Source organism: Phocoena sinus, chromosome 3 (assembly GCF_008692025.1).
Source record: "Phocoena sinus isolate mPhoSin1 chromosome 3, mPhoSin1.pri, whole genome shotgun sequence".
In the NCBI taxonomy this organism is placed as follows: Eukaryota; Metazoa; Chordata; class Mammalia; order Artiodactyla; family Phocoenidae; genus Phocoena; species Phocoena sinus.
The window spans coordinates 111784499-111809055 of NC_045765.1; the positions used below are offsets into that span (position 1 = coordinate 111784499).

General features: G+C 37.6%; 1 protein-coding gene and 1 non-coding gene across 3 annotated transcripts in view; both read left to right on the forward strand.

The window, feature by feature from the left end:
• The window catches only part of TBCA (tubulin folding cofactor A), a 107136-nt gene that overhangs the window by 20272 nt on the left and 62307 nt on the right, over positions 1-24557 (forward strand). The window lies entirely within an intron of this gene.
• On the forward strand, positions 9545-9651 carry LOC116752473. The gene has a single exon (XR_004349538.1). It is a non-coding gene; the product is annotated as a U6 spliceosomal RNA (small nuclear RNA).

Here is a 24557-nt window from a genome sequence, read left to right on the forward strand (position 1 = left end):
GACCTCCTCTCTTAGACTTACATTTATGTTTTAAGCCACATTTATTTATCCATTCATCTGTCAGTGGACACTGAGGTTGTTTCCATGTCTTAGCTATTGTGAATAATGCTGCAGTGAACATAGGAGTACAGAATCTTTTTGAGATAATGATTTCTGTTAATTCTCATTCATGATACCTTAAGTTCTTAAGTTTGGTACAGCATTTCTAGAGAAAGATTTTAATTTATTGTTGATAATTTTTAATCTGGTACCATATCTTTTGTAATTATTACTGCCATAGGTTTAAAAATCTAGCAGACATACATACTTTCAGTCTTCTTTACCTGTCCTCCCCAACCAAGGGTGAGATGTTTAATTTTTATTTATTTATATCATCTTTTGTATTTTCTATTGGTATGAGAAAGTATATAGGTCTCAAATAGATCTTTTATTTTCTGTATTTATATTACTCTTTTTAAACTAGCATTTCTAGTACTAGTAGAAGTAGTCTCAGGAGCCAATTTGGCTTTTGTTTGTAAGAAGAATGATTCTAAAGATTTTCTGTCTTTTGAATGGGCAATACTGTACATAATATTTTGCAATGACTCTGAATCTTCATCTTGAACATCTTGGGGTGAACACTGTGGCTGCCTCTTCAGTATCTATTTTTTCTTCTCTTGATGTATACCTGTATTTTCATTCCAGTGTCCACCGTTTTTTACCACACGCACATAGCTCATGTTCTTTGAGGGAAACTGCTCCACTTCTAGCTTTAGGAATGGTCCTCTGAGTGAATCTAGCCAATCAGATTCCATTTCCTGGTTACAGGAATTGATTCAGGGTGATTTAGGCTGATCTAAGCAAAGTACACTTCAGAACTCTTGCTTAGAATTCTGGGACAGATGTGCTTTCTTCCATGTAATTGGTTGTGGCTGTAGCTTTCTATTGGCACTAGGGAATCTGGCCTTGAGATGAAGCTTGCACTGTGGGTGACAGAATGAAGAGACAAAAAGAAATTTCATATGTCTGCTGGATCAGGCAACCCTGAAGCAGATCCTCCCCTGGATTTTAGTTTCATGAGCCAAAAACTCCCTGTACTGTTTAAATCCCTTGAATTGAAATTGTGTTACTTATAATTGAGTGCTAACTGATACCATTTCTCGAATCCCTGATTTAGATGTGTACCTATGTATAATGTAAGGAGTGATTTCCTTTACTGAACTGGCTAGGGATTTCCTTCCTTTCTTTCTGTCTCTCTGTTTTTTGTTTGATTTTTGTAAATTCTGTTGCTTTCGGCTTAACTTTTACCCCCTCTTTTCCTCTCCATTTCAGTGTCCTATTGAGATCTGATCCTCTGTATCAGACGTAAGGAAGAATGCTGTCTTTCTTTAACCCTCCCCATCACCTCTCCACTCTTATCCTATTCAGTGCTGTTCTTTGATTGGGGATGGGGGTGGTGTGGAAGAAAGAGAAGGAGGAAAGGAAAGATGAACCTATCGTGCCTTAATCCCAACCATTTGTTGCCACAGACTCTGTCCCTGCTTCTGTTCCAGTCCCTCCGTAGAAGAGTCACCACTTCTGTTGCAAGGCCTGCAGTAATTTAGGAGGCATTCTTTTTAAATTAATTAATTAATTAATTTTTGGCCGCGTTGGGTCTTTGTTGCTGCGTGTAGGCTTTCTCTAATTGTGGCGAGTGGGGGCTACTCTTCGTTGCAGTGCACAGCTTCTGATTGCCGTGGCTTCTTTTGTTGTGGAGTACGGGCTCTAGGGTGCGCAGGCTTCAGTAGTTGTGGCTCGCGGGCTCTAGAGCGCAGGCTCAGTAGTTGTGGCGCATGAGCTTAGTTGGAATCTTCCCGGACCAGGGCTCGAACCAGTGTCCCCTGCATTGGCAGGTGGACTCTCAACCACTGCGCCACCTCTTGGCATCCGTTCTGTTTTTTTTCCTTGCTAGAAGCATAGTAATCCATAGTATACATATCCTGTAGAAAGTATTTCATGCACATACTTAATAGTGTTAAATAACCTTTTGTGGGATGGTTTATGAAGCTTAACACCAAGTATGTATAGCATTTTCCCATGGAAAACATGCCTACTGAGATCCTAAAAACTTGACTATAATTAACATCTTTGCAGTGTAACTGAGTCCCTAATTGGAGAATGCTTGAATTATATTGTGATAGCTTGGTTTCGTGTTTACTTTAAATTTTTTCTGTCTCTTGCTTTCAGGTAATATTGTCAGCCATTAATGTATCTCTTTGTGTTCCTGCTTCTAGTAACTTGTACTTACGTCTGTCACTGTTCTTTTTGCTACTGCTAATCTATTTTAGGGGAACCTAGACTGTTTTTACTTCTGAATAGTGATGTGAAAATTGAGATTGTCAGAAGTCTGCTCTCTTATTATTGCTTTACTTGGACTATACTCTCTTTCTCTGGCCACCATAATATTGTACATAACTCTCCTCTAGGAAGTAAGCTCCATGAAGGCAGGGATATATCCCCCAGAGGCCTGGTATAAAAAAGGACTCTTGGTAAATATTACTAAATGAATGAATTTACACTCTGTGACATTTTAAGTTCCTTGAGAACAGAAACAGTATCGTATCCTTCATCTCTCTTTAATATATTTAAACAGTCTTTTGAACTATTTTCAGTATAGACATGGCACAAAATTCCAGAGTTACCAAAAGATAGATACACAGTAAAACATGAGTCTGCAACCCCATCCACTAGCCACCCAGTTTTTCCCTCTCAAAGTCAACATCATTACTCATTTGTGTGTGTGTGTATCCTTCTAGAGATATTCTGTACATGCACAAGTATTTACATATATGTCTTTAAAAACAAAAAACAGATGGGAGTTGTTGGGCTGCACCCTGCAGGCCTGCAAGGCCTGTATTTGCCCAGTTTCAAGACCGAAGAAAGAGCCTGGAGTCAGCAACAGAGACATCAGTGGTTTAATGGATAGAGGGAATCTTACGTGTCTGAAGCAGGGTCCTGGAATGACACCGCACTGTGTGTCGCAGATGGCGGGCAGGACATGGTGGTGGTCTTCACCAGAGGTGGGGTAGGGGGTGATTGCCAGTTACAGGGGGAATTGATGTCAGGTTGGCTTATCATTTACCAGGGAAACTAGCAGAGGTGCGTGCCCCTCACTGCCCCTTTGATAAGAACAATCACTGGCTGGGCCCTGGGGCAAGTATACGGGAAGGTCAGTCCAGTGAGTAGGGTGTAGGTGAAGCAGGCACTGGTCAAGCAGGGGATGTACAGAGAACAAGAGAACAGCCACCTTGAGTGGCGTGACCACACAGTAATATACTCTGTAGACACTGTTTTTGCACATTGCATTTTTTGTTCTTTCATATTAGGATATATAGAGCAACCTCAATTTCTTTTAGAGTATTCTGTATGGACATAACATAATTTTTAAAACCCAGTTTTCTATTGATGAACCTCTATATTGTTCCAGTATTTTATTCTGAAAGATACCTCAGTGAGTTTTCCTGTATGTGTTTAGTTTTGCAAATGTGCAGGTATATCTGTAGAATAAATTCCTACAAGTGGAACTGTTGGTGTAGGGGAGGAGAAACTTTTTTCTCTACCCTCCTAAATACTCTGGTTGGGACCCTGTAAATTAGACAAAAGACAGATTAACAAGAAAGAAACTACACAAGTTTATTAACACAAAAACAGAGGAATATTCAGTAATAACTCGAAAGGATGGTTAGCACTTGGCCTTATATAGCATCTTAACAAAAGAACAATAGATTTGTAGAGAAGGGATAATACAAAGGAAAAGGACTTTGAGTTTCTGGCAGATTGTGAGAAGGTAAATATTTGGGGGGTAACTATTGTATGGTAAGGGCTAATAAGTAGGTTTGCTATGTAGATTCCTCTGGTGCCTCTCTGGGCTGTTAAGAGTCTAGAGTGATTAATCTGGTGGTTAACTTCTGTCTTGTGGTAGAGAGGGGAGGGAAGGCATTGTTAGAAATTTACGTCCAGCTTTTAGGTAAGTTGGGGAGGGCAGATGACTTTTTTGTATCTGCTTTTTCTCTGTTGCCTTCAGCCCAAAATTATCCGTATGATAAAGTGACCTATTTTGGGGTGACTTTCTGCTACCATTCACTGGCTCAAGTGGCTTATGTGTTTTAAATTTTGAGAGATACTGGTAAGTTGCCCTCCAAAGAGTTTTATCTATTTATAATTCCACTAATGATTTAATACAGTGTTTTGTCAATATGCAGTTTAACATCTTTTTGGTTTGGAAAGAATTAAACTGTGTTGGGAAGGAAAAATTTTCCTCTACCCTTTAAAGGTTCTTTCAGCTGGTCTAATAACTAAATTGACATGAGACAGATTAACAAGAGAAAGTCAAATTTAACTTTGTACATACAGGAACCCCACATACCTGAGAGTATCAAAGACAGAAGGGTAAAATGAGGTGTATATGGCATCCTGGGCTAAGGAATGGAAAGGGGCCTGGGACTTCACAGGAGAGGAGGGCAATTTACAGGACAATAAGAAGAGCAGATGTTTGGTAATTAGATGTTTGCCCTGCCATACAGATGGGTCACTCAGATAAAATTTATTTCTGCTAATAATTCTGATTCTGAGAAAGACCCTCAATTTAAATTCTTCTTTGTAGTTAAGGGAGGGGCAGAAGTTTCTCTTGAGTCTTCAGGGTCTTGATTGCCTTTTAGCTCAAAACAATCCACATGCCAAGGTGGCACATTTTAGGGAGGCTCATTTGGAACCCCTTCCGTCCCACCTTTGCAACTTCCCCAAGAAGTTTCACAGTCCGGAAGTTGAGTTTGGTAGTTTACTTTATCTCACTGAATCAGTGTCTTAGTCCTGCGAGTAAGTCAGTTCAGTTAAACAGTTGTGTCTCATTTCAGGAGGCAGTGATGCAGGTGGGTTTCCCAAGGTAGGCCTATGGTGCAAGCAGTCAGGTGTTTAACAAGAGGCATTTTTATGGAAATAAAAGAAAAATAATAGTTAATTGGGGCAGACTGTAATCCCAATTTCTGAATTCTGAAGGCAGGCAGCTGAGAATTTCTAGATGTCTGTCTCTAAGCATCTTCAGATGGAGTGAGGGCAGGCAGTGACAATCTCATAGATTTTCCTGGTTTGCAGTTTGTATGTCTTTGGTGATTGTTTTGAATGGCCATACAGCAGTAGGCACAAAGATTGTCCATACATGAGCTGTTGTGATTTCTCTGAAGTTTGTATCAAGTTGTCAAACTTTAGCTTGTATGGCTTTGGAAAAATGGCAGTTTTAGTTCTCAATGACTCCAAATCAGAAGGGTGGGAGAAAAATTGTAAACATTAGTTTGGAGAGTTGTAGCCAAATATTGGAGGAAATTAAAAGAATTCAGGACTCAGTCCAGTTTACAATAGTAGGGGACTTCAACACCCCACTTACACTAATGGATAGACCATACAGACAGAAAATTAATAAGGAAACACAAGCCTTAAATGACATTAATGACATTAGAACAGGTAGACTTAATTGATGTTTATAGGACATTCCATCTGAAAGCAGCAGAACACACTCTTCTCAAGTGCTCACGGAACATTCTCCAGAATAGATCACATCTTGGGTCACAAGTCAAGCCTTGATAAATTTAAGAAACTTGAAATCATATCAAGCATCTTTTCTGACCACAACACTATAAGATAAGAATAATTACAGGAAAAAAAACCTGTAAAATATACAAACATGGAGGCTAAACAATATATTACTAAAGAATCAGTGGATCACTGGAAAAATCAAAAAGGAAATCAAAAAATACCTAGAGACAAATGACAACGAAAACATGACAATCCAAAGCCTATGGGATGTAGCAAAAGCAGTTCTAAGAGGGAAGTTTATAACAATACAATATTACCTCAAGACACAAGAAAAATCTCAAACAACCTATCCTTACACCTAAAGCAACTAGAGAAGGAAGAACAAACAAAACCCAAAGTTAGTAGAAGGAAAGAAGTCATAAAGATCAGAGCAGAAGTAAATGAAATAGAGACAAAGAAAACAGCAGCAAAGATCAACGAAACTAAAAGCTGGTTCTTTGAGAAGATAAATCAATAAACTTTTAGACAGACTTATCAAGAAAAAAAGGGAGAGGATTCAAATCAACAATTTTAGAAATGAAAAAGGGAAGTTACAACTGACAGCACACAAATATAAAGGATCATAAGAGATTACTACAGGCAACTATATGCCAATAAAATGGGCAACCTAGAAGAAATGGACAAATTCTTAAAAAGACACAACCTTCCAAGACTGAACCAGGAAGAAATAGAAAATATGAAGAGACCAATCACAAGTACTGAAATTGAAACTGTGGTTAAAAATCTTCCAAGAAACAAAAAGTCCAGGACCAGATGGCTTCACAGACGAACTCTATCAAACATTTAAAGAAGAGCTAACACCTACCCTTCTGAAACTCTTCCAAAAGATTGCTGAGGACCTCCCAAGTTCATTCAATGAGGCCACCATCACCCTGATACCAAAACCAGAAAAAAGATGTCACAAAAAAAGAAAACTACAGGCCAGTATCCCTGATGAACATAGATGCAAAAATCCTCAACAAAATACTAGCAAACAGAATCCAACAATACATTAAAAGGGTCATACACCAAGATCAAGTGGGATTTATCTCAGGGATGCAAGGATTCTTCAATATACACAAATCAATCAACGTGATACACCACATTAACAAACTGAAGAATAGAAACCGTATGATCACTGCAATAGATGCAGAAAAAGCTTTTGACAAAGTTCAACCCCCACTTATGATAAAAGAAAAAAAAACCCTCCAGAAAGTGGGCTTAAAGGGAACCTTCCGCAACATAATAAAGACCATATATGACAAACCTATAGCTAACATCATACTCAGTGGTGAAAAGCTGAAAGCATTTCCTCTAAGGTCAGGAACAAGACAAGGATGTCCATTCTCGCCACTTTTATTCAACAGTTTTGGAAGTCTTAGCCACGACTATCAGAGAAGAAAAAGAAATAAAAGGAATTCAAATTGGAAAAGAAGTAAAACTGTCACTGTTTGCAGATGACATGATACTATACATAGAAAATCATAAAGATGCTATTGGAAGACTATTAGGTCTCATCAACGAATTTGGTAAAGTTGCAGGATACAAAATTAACGCACAGAAATCTCTTGTATTCCTATACACTAACAATGAAAGATCAGAAAGAGAGATTAAGGAAACAATCCCATTCACCATTTCATCACAAAGAATAAAATACCTAGGAATAAACCTACCTAAGGAGGCAAAAGACCTGTACTCAGAAAACTATAAGATACTGGTGAAATAAAAGATGACACAAACAGATGGAGAGATATACCATGTTTTGGGATTGGAAGAATGAATATTGTGAAAATGACTATACTATCCAAAGCAATCTACAGATTCAGTGCAATACCTATCAGACTACCAATGGCAGTTTTCACAGATTTAGAACAAAAAATTTTCCAATTTGTATGGAAACACAAAAGACCATAATAGCCAAAGCAATCCTGAGAAAGAAAAATGAAGCTGGAGGTATCAGGCTCCCTGACTTCAGACTATACTACAAAGCTACAGTCATCAAAACAGTATGGTACTGGCACAAAAATAGAAATATAGATCAGTGGAACAGGATAGAAAGTCCAGAGATAACCCCATGCACTTATAGTCACATAATCTATGACAAAAGAAGCAAGAATATACAATGGAGAAAAGACAGTCTCTTCAGTAAGTAGTGCTGGGAATACTGGACAGCTACATGTAGAAGAATGAAATTGAACACACCCTAACACCATACACAAAAATAAACTCAGAATGGATTAAAGACCTAAATGTAAGGCTGGATACTGTAAAACTTTTAGAGGAAAACATAGGGAGGACACTCTCTGACATAAATCACAGCAAGATTTTTTTTCGATCCACCTCCTAGAATAATGAAAATAAAAACAAAAATAGGCAGATGGAACCTAATTAGACTTAAAAGCGTTTGCACAGCAAAGGAAACCATAAACAAAACAAAAAGGCAACCCTCAGAATGGGAGAAAATATTTGCTAACGAAGCATCCAGCAAGGGATTAATCTCCAAAATATACAAACAGCTCATGCAGCTCAATATCAGAAAAACAAATAACCCAATCAAAAACGGGCAGAAGATCTAAATAGACATTTCTCCAGAGAAGACACACAGATGGCCAAAAAGCACATGAAAAGATGCTCAACAGGGGCTTCCCTGGTGGTGCAGTGGTTGAGAATCTGCCTGCTAATACAGGGGACACGGGTTCGAGCCCTGGTCTGGGAGGATCCCACATGCCGCAGAGCAACTAGGCCCATGAGCCACAACTACTGAGCCTGCGGGTCTGGAGCCTGTGCTCTGCAACAAGAGAGGCCGCAATAGAGGCCCGCGCACCGCTATGAAGAGTGGCCCCCACTTGGCACAACTAGAGAAAGCCCTCGCACAGAAACGAAGACCCAACACAGCAAAAATAAATAAATTAATAAACTCCTACCCCCAACATCTAAAAAAAAAAAAAGTAAGATTGATAATAAAAAAAGGCTGCTCAACATCACTAATTATTAGAGAAATGCAGATCAAAACTATAATGAGGTATCACCTCACACCAGTCAGAATGGCCGTCATCAAAAAATCTACAAACAATAACTGCTGAAGAGGGTGTGGAGAAAAGGGAACCCAACTACACCGTTGGTGGGAATGCAAATTGGTACAGCCACTATGGAGAACAGTATGGAGGTTCCTTAAAAAACTGAAAATAGAGCTACCATATGACCCAGCAATCCCACTTCTGGGCATATATCTGGAGAAAACCATAATTTGAAAAGATACATGCACCTATAGGTACTCAGCCATAAAAAAGAACAAAATAATGCCATTTGCAACAACATGGATGGACCTAGAGATTATCATATTGAGTGAAATAACTCAGACACAGAAAGACAAATATCATATCACTTATATGTGGAATCTAAAAAAAGGCTACAGGTGAACTTATCTACAAAACCAAAATAGAGTTACAGTTGTAGAAAATAAACTTATGGTTACTGGAGGCTAATGGGGGGGGAGGGATAAATTGGAAGATTGGGATTGACATATACACACTACTATATATGAAATAGGTAACTAATAAGGACCTTCTGTATAGCACAGGGAACTCTACTCAATACTCTGTAATGGTGTATGGGGCAGAGAATCTAAAAGAGTGGATATATGTGTATGTATAACAGATTCACTTTTCTGTACACCTGAAACTAGCACAACATTGTAAATCAGTTATACCCCAATTAAGAAAAAAAAAACAGTATAGAATCTAATATTCACAAAGGTGTATTAATGAAACATAATTTTTTCTCTAAAATTACCTCCATTTTAACTAAAGTTAGCCAAAGTAAGACTACCTTGTTTGCAAAATAAGTCTAAGTTCAATAAACTTGTTCTGGTTATTTACATAAGTGTAGCAATAATAGCAATTGATCATATAGGCTCTTTTAAATCCGCTTTCCTAGAACTTTTTCAAAAGGAGTCTCAGTGCTTGCTTCATCAGCACATATACTGAAAATGGGATGATACAGAGAAGATTAGCATGGCCCCTGTGCAAGGATGACACGCAAATTCACGAAGTGTTCCATATTTTTTGTATGCATATGGCTGATTCACTTTGTTGTACAACAGAAACTAACACAGCATTGTGAAGCAATTACACTCCAATAAAGATGTATTTAAAAAAAAAGAATAGGTTATTACAAGAAAAAAAAAGGAGTCTCAGATGGAATTTTAAAATATTACTTCTCAAGCCCAGGAAGCCAAGCCAAGAGCTTGTCATAAGACTCTCATGTAATACCTGTAGACTTGGGTGAATTTCTCCCTTCTTGAGGCCCCCCAAAATCCCAAGGTATCTGTACCTGCCAGGAAGTGACCTTCCTGACCCATTTGGTAAGGCTGCTGTGAACCCTGTAAGCAAGTTACCAAGCTGTTTTTCCAGGGGGCTTTATTGTCTCTATAAAGTCAGTCTTAGTTCCTTAAAGCTGTTTGGTCATACCTGAGTCTATGGGCGTTCTCAAACATGACATTCCAGCCAAAGCCTTGGCAATACAACCAGTGTTTCCAGTTGTATCCTGTTATAAGTAGAGTAGATTCCTTTTGAAGTTATGCAAATAACTATACTGCCATGTAAATAAGAATATTCACTACGAGTTTCCAAATTCTGGAAGGATCGGATAGGGAGAAAGAAATGATTCAGTTCTGCTTCCAAAGGTATAATTTACCAAATTGCTGAAAGTCATAGTGAGCTTAAGAGGAAAGGTTTCCTTATATCTGGAAAACAAAACATTAGAGAACCAGCATGAGAAGTCATAAAAATTATCATCCTTATTAGCTCATGTAGTCTCTTGTAATTAATTGTTGTTGATCTTCATCTTAGGTTAGCAGCTTTATGAATCAGTTTTCTATTAAAGTTTTAGTATTTCTTACCCAGTTCCATGTTATATAGATCCTAAACTTATCAAAAACCTGCATTCTAGAGTATTTCTCAGGTCTTTTCTGTGAATCTCCTTGAAGATGAAACATTTTTACAGGACTATTTTTATAGGAACATTTTTGTAAAACATCAGAGTACAACAGTAACTGTAAATAACAAATGATTTAAATATACGTTATTACAGATTTGATGAGAGTTCATTATAATGGAATTGACCAGGAAGTTTGGTTATTTCTGTGACATTCAACATTTTAGGATAGTAACTAGAATTATGGCTATAACATAATACCAAGACACATCAGACTTGTAAGAATTTCTTATTATTTCAGGAGCAATTATGTTAATAACATAGATCTACACAAATGTAATGTAAGAAGGTTTTAGCATCACTTATTTGACGATGCTTACCACGTAATTTAACATACCAAATAAGCCTAGTTAATGTAGCATCTCTCTTTTTATAAGAAGAGAGAGCAAATCCTTTGAGATGTTTTAGGGGCCCTCTGAAAAATCCCAAATTTAGCGAGAGGTCAGAAGGACTTTAGTATTTGGTTTTGGGAAGTTTGTCAAACATATTAAAAGGTTTGGACACTTGACTAAATAGGATCACAGATCATTATGAAACAATACTTAATTATCTATTTGACCAAAGTGATAATACAAGATTACAAAGGCAAATACAAAAGGTTACACAGTTGAAAGCAAAATTTAGCTCTTTTAGTATTGAGGACTCAGTTTTCCTAAAGTAATCAAAGACCTGATCAAGACAAAATTAAAATACACAAAATCTTGGCTTTCTAGGCAGATTACTTAAAAGATAAAAAATCTTTCATAATCTCTTATCAGGAGATGACCAATAGTCCAACAGAACTTTGTCCTTTTTTTTTTTGCTGTACGCGGGCCTCTCACTGTTGTGGCCTCTCCCGCTGGGGAGCACAGGCTCCAGACGCGCAGGCTCAGCGGCCATGGCTCACGGGCCCAGCCCCTCTGCGGCATGTGGGATCTTCCCGGACCGGGGCACGAACCCGTGTCCCCTGCATCGGCAGGCGGACTCTTAACCACTGCGCCACCAGGGAAGCCCGAACTTTGTCCTTTTAACAGATGAAAAAAATTAAGTTCCAGTTTTAAGTAAGGACACTGTTGATTTTTAAGCTTAATTTCATAACTCTTACAATAAAATTCATTATTTTAGCCTTCTTGACCACACAAGTTAAAACTCTCTCTCTCTCTCTCTCTCTCTCTCTCTCTCTCTCTCAGCAAAAACACATCTCCATATCTCATATTCTCCTTGGCCAAAAACATATCCTAGTTTTCTTGCATACAGAGTTGTTTCTCCTATTATTTCCTATATATTATATGTATAGGCTTAATTACATATCCTAGTTTTCTTGCATACAGAGTTGTTTCTCCTATTATTTCCTATATATTTTATGTATAGGCTTAATTACATATCCTAGTTTTCTTGCATACAGAGTTGTTTCTCCTATTATTTCCTATATATTGTATGTATAGGCTTAATTACATACATTAACTAGAATTCTTAATCCTTAGAAACCTTAATTTCTAGTGAGAAATAAGAATTAAGCAATTATGAACTATTAAACCGGCATTAGATTGTCAAATTTATGAATACATTTCATAATTTCTAGAAACATGTACCCTTTTAAATATTAAAGTCTTTCATTGTGGCAGAAGACATGTTTGCTTCTCATACCCATTTTTTTTTCTTTAGTTTCTCTGTAATAGAAATCCAAAAGTAGATAAACCTATGTTTAGTAATTAATTTTTCTGTGTTTTAGCTTATTTAGAAATGACCTAGATATTCAATGAATTTAACTTAACCATTATTTAACTTAATTTAGCAAAACTTTAAGGGTGTAAGTTACCAAGGAGATTTGGGAAACTCTTTAATCATAAAAGAAAGTTCTTTATTACTTTTTCATTACTAAAAAGTTCACCTAAATCTCTTACCTCATTTACATTTATTTAATTCATGTGTTCTTAACAGTCACGTTCAGGTTACCTACAAAAACTTTATCAGAACTTAGGCAATGTCAGTCATCATCCTGAGTTTTTTTTTTTTGGCTGACAAATTTTGTAACAGATATCATGAACTTATTTGACTTTAAACCTAGGAAGAATGAAAGTATTATACTTAATGTTGATACCTCTAAATGACATGCTTGTATTAATAAACCAACGAACTTAAACTAGCTCTTATTTACCAAAAATGATCATAGATCACAGGAACTTGAAAAAACATTTGAGTTAGTTTCTGATGTGTTTCTGAGATTTAAAAATGCTTAATTTATAAAAGTTTGATTTTATGCCAATTACATAGTGCTCTTTTATAAGTGAATTTTGGCAATACCATTCAGAGGTTAAAAAAAAAGTATCTTGTCTATAACATACATAGATAGACATACAATAAACATACAGATAGAAATGGAGATCTTATGAAAAAATTTTTTTCCCATGAATCAGGTATGACTACAAAACTCAGTAGTCATAAATAACAGTTGGAATAAGTTAAGTTTATCTGCTCAGATGGCTTAAGCTTTTTTAGAAACAAATATCTATGAGAAGGCACCTAAGATTTGTATTTGTCCTTGAACTAGATTTTGGGCAAGGGTGTTTCTATAGCACTGTGTATTTTTTTTTATTTTATTTATTTATTTTTGGCTGTGTTGGGTCTTTGGTTGCTGTGTGCGGGCTTTCTCTAGTTGCGGCGAGCAGGAGCCACTCTTCTTTGTGGTGCACGGGCTTCTCACTGCGGTGGCCTCTCTTGTTGTGGAGCGTGGGCTCTAGGCACATGGGCTTCAGTAGTTGTGGCTCATGGGCTCTAGAGTGCAGGATTAGTAGCTGTGGTGCACAGGCTTAGTTGTTCCATGACATGTGGGATCTTCCCGGACCAGGGCTCGAACCCGCGTCCCCTGCATTGGCAGGCGGACTCTCAACCTCTGCGCCACCAGGGAAGTCCAGCACTGTGTATTTTTTTAAAGCCTCTGTTTCTGTTCTTTCCCTTCATTCTGAGGTATTGGGGATGGTCTGGATAAGAGTTCTCAGAGAGGTTACAAGCCGTTTTTAGTTAATAGGGGAGGTTTGGCGATGGGTGGAACTTGAATGGGCCTCTAGAGCAGCATTTCCAGTTTTGCAATGATTTGTCCTCAAAAGATTTGGGTTGTAACTTAAATGATGTCATAGGTTGATCCTCCCATCCACCTACATTATTCTCAATTTGCTTGTTTCTCTCTGGGTACATAGTTTTATTATCACGTAGGGGAGAAGGCATAAAAAATTTTCTGTCAGGCTCTGAATATCAGCTATGGGCACAACTTCAGTCAGACCAGTTGCCCCTCATCTTATTTTCTGCCCGTGTTATTATCCACTAATCTCAGAAAGTAATCCATTTACAGAAACTTTTGAGGATCCTCTCTGCTTTAAGACATTCTTTTGAACTATGGTCCTTAGTTTGGCTTTTGGCTAAGGAGTGAAAGATATCTAAAGAGGATCACCTGTAGCCTCAAGTGGTCTTACTTTAAAAGGTAACTGTTTAATAGTCTCTTCAGAGTGGAAAGGCAATTCAGATAGAGAATTAGTGAAATTAGGAAAAGGATAGAGGGGAACCCTAGGAGTAACGTTAGTCTCAGTGTCCTCTTGTTTTAGGTAGCTCCCATGTCTTCATTTTTCATAAGCCTTTTATAACAGATCTTTCAGTGAAGCTATTTTGGGATTTTGAAGTCTTTTTGAGGCTCCTGCATACCAGTTAAATAGGTATCCCATTCTATTTGATTTGGAAGCCCTTGCTTTTAAGTGCACTTTTTATTTTTCATTGAACTATAGTTGATTTACAATGTTGTATTAGTTTCAGGTGTACAGCAAAGTGTTTCATTTATATTTATATGTGTGTGTGTATATATATATATATATATACACACACACACACATACACACACACAATTCTTTTTCAGATTCTTTTCTATTATAGGTTATTACAAGATATTGAATATAGTTCCCTGTGCTATACAGTAAATCACTGTTGTTTATCTACGTTATATATAATGGTGTCTATCTGTTAATCCCATACTCCTAGTTTATCCCCCTCCCCTTTCCCCTTTGGTAACCGTAAGTTTGTTTCTATGTCTGTGAGTCTGTTTCTGTTTTGTAAATAAGTTCATTTGTATTACTTTTTAGATTCCACATATAAGTGATATCATATAATGTTTGTCTTTCTCTGACTTATTTCACTTAGTATGATAATCTTTAGATCCATCCATGTTGCTACATGTCAGTTGCATCATTTGCAAATATTTTCTCCCAATCTGTAGGTTAAGTGCACTTTTTGAATTATCTTATCCAGTTGGATGATCCAATTCCTCATAATAGCCATTGTAATTCTAGGTTGTAATTCCCCTGAGTGCTGGCAGCAGTTTGGTAGGACCCTAGCCACAAATGGAGTTCAACCCACATTTCTGTCCAGCCATATTTCGGAGTCCTCAGCCTGATGGTTACCAGGCCAAGTTCTCAGAACAGAAAACAAGCTTGGTAAGGTGTTGGCCTTTTGAAAAAGATGTCTACAGCTTCCAGAACTGCAGTTCTTAGACATGAAATAGCAGGTGTGCCAGAAAATGGTGCATTTAACTCTTTGGATTCTCAGAAGGGGGAATTTATGTTGGATGTGGAGTTTAATTTCTATTCTTTTGTTAAGGGAGTCCCTAAGGCTAGCTGTTATACTTCTTTGTATCCACTTAACTTTGTCTTTCAGTATGCAGTTGTTTAGGATAAGAGATCTCTCTGAAAGAAAAAAAGTTTTGTCTTCAAATATAGTCAATTTAATCTCAATAGTGACTCAAACCAATAAGCCTTCTTATTATGGCATAACCAGGGACGAGAGAGGTGTCCCATAAGAGAGTGCAAAAAGATGCAGCCCTTATAAGATTCAGAAAGTTCACTTCCAAAGATAGTCTAAAAAGTAAAGTCCTTCATTGAAAGCCATGAAGGTTGAGATGGCAAAGGCCCCTTATGGACTGGGACAAACTCCTTTGAGAACTGGCACAGCCAGTACAAAGAGATTTTCCAAACCCTAGTCTATTCAACTGGCCACCAGGTGCACCCTGGTAAGTGCACCTCCTGGATGGCAGAGACCAGAGAGAATATTTTCACTAGTCACAAAGCCGAGCTCTTAAGACATAGAACAAGAAAACAGTGACCATTTCTGGGAGGAAAAGGATCAACAAAATCCATGAGTACTCATACCAAATAACCAAGAGTTGCTAAACTGAAGGAACTAGTTCCATAAGTATTTTTTCCTGCTAATCTAAATTGAGAAAGGGAGAAAATGAGACTTTCACCACCATTCTTCCACCAGACTCTGCAGGTAGAGATCCGGCTGTCTGATGTGGTAAGAATTCTTACCTTTTGTTGGCTCATGTCAGAGGTCCCAGAATCTTCCTACTTCAGCAGCTTGGGAATGAGTAGTGCCCAACTGGGTGAGATCTCCTGGCTGGCTCGCCAAAAGTGTTGGGAAGGAAAAATTTTCCTCTACTCTTCAGAGGTTTTTTAGACTGGTCTAATAATCAAATTGATGTGACACAGATTAATAGGAGAAAATAAAATTTTGTACATACAGGAAACTCACATACATGAGAGGTTCAAAGACAGGTAAAGTGAGGTACAGTTGTCACTCAGTATCTGCAGGGGATTGGTTCTAGGACTTATTGCAGATGCCAAAATCCTTGAATGTTCGTCTCAGTCAGCCCTCCATATCTGCAGATTTCTCATCTGTGGATTCTGCCAACTGAGAATCATAAACATAGTACATGATCCAAAGTTGTTTGAATCTGTGGGTATGGAACTGGCAGGTACAGGTATATTTATTGAAGAAAATCCATGTATAGGTGACTCGTGGTTCAAACCCAGGTTGCTCAAGGGTCAACTGTACATATGCTATCCTGAGCTAAGGAGGAGTGGAAAAGGGTCTGTGGCATCAAAGAGGGGAAGGACATTTCACAGGATAATAAGAAGAACAGATGTTTGGTAATTAGATGTTTGCCCTGCCATACAGATATAGTCACTCAGATAAAATTTATTTCTGCTAATAATTCTGATTCTGGGAAAGACCCCCAATTTAAATTCTTCTTGGTAGTTAAGTGAGGGGCAAAAGTTTCTCTTGAGTCCACAGGGTCTCTATTACCTTGTAGCTCAAAATAATCCATATGCCAAGGTGACACATTTTGGGGAGACTTGCTCTGAACCGCTTCAACAGGATAAGTGAAAATGTCCAAGTATGTTTAGTTTTAATAGGAGAGTACATTCCACATTGTTGAAAATAACAAGAACAGATGAGGCATACAGGTATGCTAAACAATTTACATTAATTTCACTTCTGACTATAGTCCTAAAAGGAGAAAATCTTTTTCTTTTGAAACACTAAATTGTAGAGCTGATGAAATACCCCTTAGAGATTCTCTATCTCCCAGTTTCCCAACACTACCCCCCAACAAAAACAGTCAAGAGAGGGAGATAATTTGCTCCAGATTATCCAGCTGATTACTGGTAGAGCTAGAACTAGGAAGCTTTCTAAAATTACTACACTACACTTGGTCATTGCACAAATGTGAATTCCTCAAAATGACTTTTCTGTTCTAAACTATTACAAAAAAAAATTTGTTAGATTTTATTCAAAGTTTGATCCTTGAAACTAGGTTTAGTAAACTTTGACAATAAGTTGTTTTTCAGTTCTTTATTTGAATTTTAGTTTTTAAACAATACATTTATGATACCCAAAGAATAACTATTGGTTATGCTAGAACTAAGTTAGTTTAATAAACAGTCCAGTTTTACTTTCTGAACATTGCTTTCTTACTCAGTTCTGCATTAGTGTACTTACTTAGGAGAGCACATGAATTGCTTTGGTTTCTGAGAAGATTCATCTTGATATCTACCCTTAAGAGAAATTTTGGAGAGTACTTTAATACTGTTGAAAATTATAAGATAATAACAGATTAGGTGTACAGATGTGCTGAACAATTTAAATTACTTTTGAACAGAGTCCTAAAAGGAGAAAACATTTTTCAAATACAAATCTTAAATTCAAAAAGCTAAAGGAAAATACATATCTAAACTTTATGTTTCAAATACTATTGCCAAAGAATCTATCTGGGCAAAGAGACTAAGAATAAGCAGAATAGACTTTAAAAGACCAATAGCACCTTGCTAGCACATTGCTAATAAGGACTAATAGGTACTTAAACTGATGAAAGTGATTCAGACAACAACATATTAACCCCCTACTGTGCCCTGTTTTTAGCTGTTAATAGACATTAGCCTTTTAAAGAAAGACTAACACTATTATATTCATTTTCTAAGCTTTTGATACATCAGTGAACTGTAATAGCCACTTGCTATATTTGATCTTATAGTTCAGTGCATTTTCCAGAATACTTTTGAGAGTGCTAACTGCTCTGAAAGTTTAGAGTCTATGTACCCTTTAAGAATTCTTGATTGGGATTGACATATATACACTAATATGTGTACAATGGATAACTAATAAGAATCTGCTGTATAAAAAGTGAATAAAATTCAAAATAAATTCTTAATGTAATAAGAAATTATTTTACATTACATTTTGATTATTGTAACCAAAATTTTTTATAGAAGTCATATGGGAGTAATAAATGCTGATATATTTTTTGCTGACAAAGAGAACATTATATATAGTAAAAGTGATCATTTTAAGATAGTTTTTAACATAATAAAGCCAGATTTTTTTCAGAAAATTTCCAGTAGTATTATATCTGTGAAATTATAAGTATTATAAATAGTTGGTTATTTTCCAGAAATAAATCTTATTCTTAAAGATTTGGCCTATATGTATATATATTTATATATAAGGAAGGATTTTAAAAATATAATTTCCTTTAAAATATAAGTAAACTTTAACGCTGACTTCCTATGAATTAGAATAATAAAGTTTTGTTTAGGTGCATTGCTTTTAATAGTACTTCTTTAGAGAAGAGATTAGAAAATAGTTCTTGGATGTTTTATGTTTCATGCTTCATAGTAATTCCAAATACAAAGCTAATAGAGATTTGAGTTGGTTTCAAAACAGTTTTATCTTGAAGAAGCTGATTGCATGATATAAGTAAATGTTGAAGAATGTATTGACTGGGTTAAATAATGTTGTGATGTATGTAATCTGGATAAATTAAGACTTCACCAAAAATTGGGGCCTTTCATAATTCTTTAAAGTGAAAACAAAAGCATAGTACCTAATTTGTGGTCTGGATGGTACATTTTTGTTTTGTTTTGTTTTGTTTTGTTTTGTTTTGTTTTTTTGCGGTACGCAGGCCTCTCACTGTTGTGGCCTCTCCCGTTGTGGAGCACAGGCTCCGGACGCGCAGGCTCAGTGGCCATGGCTCACGGGCCCAGCCGCTCCGCAGCATGTGGGATCCTCCTGGACTGGGACATGAACCCGTGTTCCCTGCATCATCAGACGGACTCTCAACCACTGCGACACCAGGGAAGCCCCTGGATGGTACATTTTTTTGTGACCACAGGAATGAATGATATATATGCAAAGTGAATTTCTATTATTTCTCATGCCAGTTCAAAACCAAGAAAAAAAAAGAAACATATTTATGAGAGTTTGCTTTTTACAGTTTGTGGATTTATTATTATGACTACCAAGTTAATATCTGAAAGTAGGTTTAGGCATAGGAGTTAAGTTTATTACTGAAGATTGTATTGGGGCATAGTTTTTTTGCTAGGAATAGTTTTTTTGGTAAAGGTCAAGTGCATATTATTATACCAATCAATCCTCTCTTCTGGAATAGATGTTTTCTGTAAAAGTAAAATAAGGTAAATCCTTTTTTTCCATCTTATTTTTGAAATGTATTCTCCAGTTTAATGTCCCACTTGGCTGAAATTTTGGTTTCATAAATTAGAAATACTGAAATAGGTCTTGAGTGGCAAGTTTGAGATGCTTCTAAAGGCTGAAATTCTCTGTTGGGAACCAAGTGGACAAAAACCATTCACTCTTCGGGACTTCCCTGGTGGCACAATGGTTAAGAATCCACCTGCCAGTGCAGAGGGCACTTTTGACTCTGGCATTTCTTTTTCCTTTTTCGGTTCCTGATCGGGGAAGATCCCATATGCCACAGAGCAACCAAGCCCATGCGCCAGAACTACTGAGCCTGCGCTCTAGAGCCTGCTGGCCAGAACTACTAAGTGCGCATGCTGCAACTGCTGAGGCCAGCATGCCTAGAGCCCATGCTCAGCAACAAGAGAAGCCTGCACACCACAATGAAGAGTAACCCCCACTCGCCGCAACTAGAGAAAGCCCTCACGCAGCAGCAAAGACCCAATGCAGCCAAAAAAAAAAAAACCCATTCACTCTTCATATGCAGGTTTTACTACTATTGGAACAAGAGGTGGCCAGTAAATTTGAAGACATCAACAACCAGTTCTTTCCCTAGCAGCAGGCATATAGAAGCTTACCTTTCTTGCAGTTTTAACTGGCTGCTACAGCCTTTGAAAGTCCCTTTCTTCTCATGAGAAAAATATTTTCCCATAAACAGATTTCAGCAGTTTTGGTGAGAGAAGATGTGAGAATTGATAACTGGAACCACTCTGTCAGGTACTAATACTATTGCCAATCTGGACTGTCGTAAATTTTCCCAGTTCTGAGGATTCCTTCATTGGATTTATTTCAGTAGCTATTTATTGAACATGTACTATGTGCACGGCTCTATGCTAAACATTAACCACTGTTCACCAGAACTTTGTTATTCAATTTTTGCCAAAATCAGCCTCTCACACCATCACCAGTTTTTACTTGAATGAACATTCATAAGTGCTGTTTAACACATAACGCATGATATATCGTAGCTTAACATCCCATAATATCAGATGTTCAGGTTTATACTCATTGTGAAAATTCAGACCAGTGTCTTCCTTATTTGATGTATAAAATTGTGAAATTAGTGATACTTCACTTAGAATACAGTGCTACTGCCCTTAGATAAACTAAGTTTGTGACCTAAATTAAATTCATTTTAGTAGCAAGGACAGTATTTTGAATTAAAATAAGTATTATAGCATTGCTCTGAATTACAAATAAATATTAAACAAAGTACTACCTTAAACCCAATGAGTGATGAGAAAAATGCTGAAAAGGGAAAGGCAGACATATATCACTTTTAAAATTGACTTGCTGAATACTAATGTTTTTTGCTTCTAAAATTTCTTCTCACTACCTCCTGCTCCCACCTTTAGCTTCCCTTTGCTTCTTTTGACAACCTAAAAGGTCATGGGAACAGCAATGTTGATATCTTTTGAGCTTTCATTATGTGTCATACATAGCTAGGCATTTCATATATGTGTCACTTCACCCTCATAACCTGTACATGAAGTAATTGCAGTGAGCCCCATTTTACAGATGAAGAAATTGAGTTTAAATAATTTTCCCAAAGATAAACAGCTAGGAAGTGGTAGAGCCAGGATGAGATCACCTGTTGAGTACCACCAGTGCACTGACTTATACCTTTATTTTACTTTGACAAATTTGTAAAAGTGACGAGACCATGTGAGGTCATTGGATATGAAAGATGAATATCACCTTCTGTTTTATAGGAGCTTATTGTTTCAGAGAAAGACAAAGGCCTTGTGAGTAAGGTCAGAATGCTTCATGAACCCAGACGAGGTTATGACAAACTGCCTCTAGGACAGAGTTTTTCAACCTTTACACTTTTGACATTTTGCCCTGGGTAATTCTTTGTTGGGGACTGGGCGAAGGCTGTCCTTTATATTGTAGGGTGTTTAGCAGTAAGCCTGGCCTCTACCCACTAGATGTCAGTAGCTCACCTTCCCTCTCCACCCCTCCCCCCAACACACACATGCACACACACTTGTGGCAACCAAAATGGTCTCCAGACATTGTCAAATGCTCCACTGGTAGGTAGGGAATAAAATTGTCCTTGTTGAGAACCAGTGCTCTAGGGTTAGAGGAGGCTTATGACAACTGACGTTTGAGTGGGATCTTGCAGAAGTCACATTCCAGATAGAACTATATATGTAAAAGCATGGAGGTGTGAATCAGTATATTCAGGGGTGAGTAAAAACGTTTGTGATGGCTGGAGCATCTACGGTATGTGGGTACTGAGGAGATAGTAAGAGAATGGTTGATAAAATAATTTAGGATACTGTTGTGTATGTCATACTAAGAAGTCTAGATTTGTAGGTGAGTGACAGTCTGATTAATCCACACAGTATTTAATTGCCTCTTTGCTTCTCTGGATCTTTCCATTAGAGTGTATGTTCTCTGAGGGCAGAGACCGTGTTGCTCTTTTTTCACCATTATATCCCTAGTGCCTATCATGATATTTGGGACAACTTGTAAAGTAGGAAGGACAAAAATAGAGAATTTATAGATGTGAAAATCAGAAGAGGTTGTGGTGGCCGTGAGAATGGAACTTGAAGACTTCCAAATGCAGGGAGTATAATTAACCAAGGGCCCCTGCTACTGGACTGTGAAATCTGTTACTACATTTTTCCCAAAGCCTTGCTTCCCATGAGCTGCTGACAGCTAGTGGCAGACAGACCTTTTCCTGAGGGACATGGGATTCCCGTAATAGCCACCTTTGGCCTGAGGACTCCCCAGTGGCCTTGCCAAACCTTCCTAAAACTGTCTAGGATGCTTCCTCCTAACCTTTCCTCACTCTTTCTTTCATTCAGGCTCAGACTTGCATCATGGTCTGATGACCCTCCCAACCTTCTCCAGCTCCCTTCCCATTTTCTGTCTCATGGGTATTTGCACTGACAGAATCCTCGCAAGTTTTATCCCATCTTAGTGTCTGCTTCTCCAAGGACCTGGCTAACAGAAATTAAGTGACTTTCAAAAGGGTACACAGATATTAAGAGGCAAAATAGAGGCTCTCCAATCTAGGGTTTAGGTTTCTTAGTCCATGCCTCTAACCGTTAACATGCTATCCTTTAGTAAGGCAATAACTTTTGACTCTGGCATTTCTTTTTCCTAGCTTGTCTTTTGAGTCTAATGGTGTGATTAAATACCTTAATTCTGTAGTTGATTATCAAATCTTTAAGAACTCTGATAGTTATTCCAGGTCTCAGACCAGTTAATTTTCCGGCTATTATTTGTCATGTTGCTAGAAAATGGCATGGACGTGGAGGAAAATACAATAGACAGTTTATGTTTTGTTAAGGAATGTGTTCCAAGATCTTTTCAAATCCCCCACATTTGCAAACGCAGTAATTTTCTTAGATTCCTTTACTTACTATTATCACTGCCAGTAGCAATTGACTTTCTTTTCTGGCTCTTTTTCCTCAAAGAAACAAAATGGGTTTTTGTTGGTTTGTGGTTAGTTCATTTACTAGAGTTATGTCACACACACAGACAAAAGAAAGAACAGAACAGCTACGCTGAGATTGGATTCTGGACAGTTGTCAGACTCATTCACCATATTGGTGACTTGTTCCTGAATACCACAGCTCATAACCATAACTGTATTTCAGCAAAATTAAAATTATATTACATGAACATTTTGGGGTATTTACTGAGAGTTAAGTCCTCAAATGTTAAGTCCCCAAATGTCTTCTGTATTTTCTTGGAGACCAATGACATATAGGGAAAAAAATCATTGAGGACCTTTTACAGAAATAACTTAGTTTATTTTCTTTTCTTTAGAATATAAAATGTTGACATTACCTGATTTTTGTTTAAAGGTCTTAGAAATATGAAACGGAGTTTACTAAATAGAATAAATATTAAAATTTTTCTATACTTTAATTTTATGACCAGCAAGGTTGGGAGAAGAAGGGGAGGGATCAGTGAGAGATATGTAGATAGAGACATAAGACAACAGAAAGATGGGGAATAAGGGGTAGAAAGAAGGAGTAAATATTTGCTTTGGGCTCTGGGCCTCAGGTAACATTTCACTTATTCTACCCATGAAGGGACTTAAGCTCCTTGAGAGTGACACAACATGCTTTATTCTCTTTGCAGTCTTCAGAATGCAGGATGGTGCCTTGAACTTAGTAGTTATTCAAAAAGTGTTTGATTCATAGCTGAATGACAGGCTGATGAATCAGTGCTCAGTTTTTCAAATATTTCTAATCCATAATTGTTAGAGAAAGTCCTGATTGGGATAACTAGAGTGGCCTCTTAGGGTAGAAAGTATTCCCTGAACTTTATCAGCAGCAGCTTGAGGAGTAAAGGAAGTTTAGCCAAGGGTTAAATCCAGGCTCAAGCTAATTTCCCTAGTCTATGTTTTCAGGATTGGTAAATATATCAATTATTTAATACAAAATCTCCCTTCAGCCCTTTTCTAAATATGCAGTTTCCTCTGACTAGAACATTCCCCAGCATACTGCTTTGAATAATACTTAGTCCTCAATTTTTAGGTCTCTTCTTAATCATTACTTCTTTCCTGAAGTCTTCCCTGGCTAATGACAGAATCACATGCTCTTTGTGTCCCAAGCGCCATCAAACCTAGAGAGTCACATGCATCTTTATTCTTACTGTACTCATTACTTCCTCTTAGAATCAAAGATCTTAACCTTTTATTAAAAGGCATCATTCTGGGCTTCCCTGGTGGCGCAGTGGTTGAGAGTCCGCCTGCCGATGCAGGGGACACGGGTTCGTGCCCCGGTCTGGGAGGATCCCACATGCCGCGGAGCGGCTGGGCCCGTGAGCCATGGCCGCTGAGCCTGCGCGTCCGGAGCCTGTCCTCCGCGACGGGAGAGGCCACAACAGTGAGAGGCCCGCGTAACGCATAAAAAAAAAAAAAAAAAAAAAGGCATCATTCTATCTGTGTACCGAATCCCATCCCTTTGGTAAGTGTTTGTCTTTTCTCTTTAATCTCTTTTCAAGTTTATTCCCAAAAGTATTCAAACATGCTGAAGTCACTAATATCTTAAAGAATCAACAGCAAAAAAACCTTTATCTCATTTCCCTCCCTAGGAGCCAGACTTGTCGAAAGAGTTCATCAGCAGTGAAACAAAGCTCACTCATAATATCTAACAGTCTTTATCTTGACTTACTAGCAG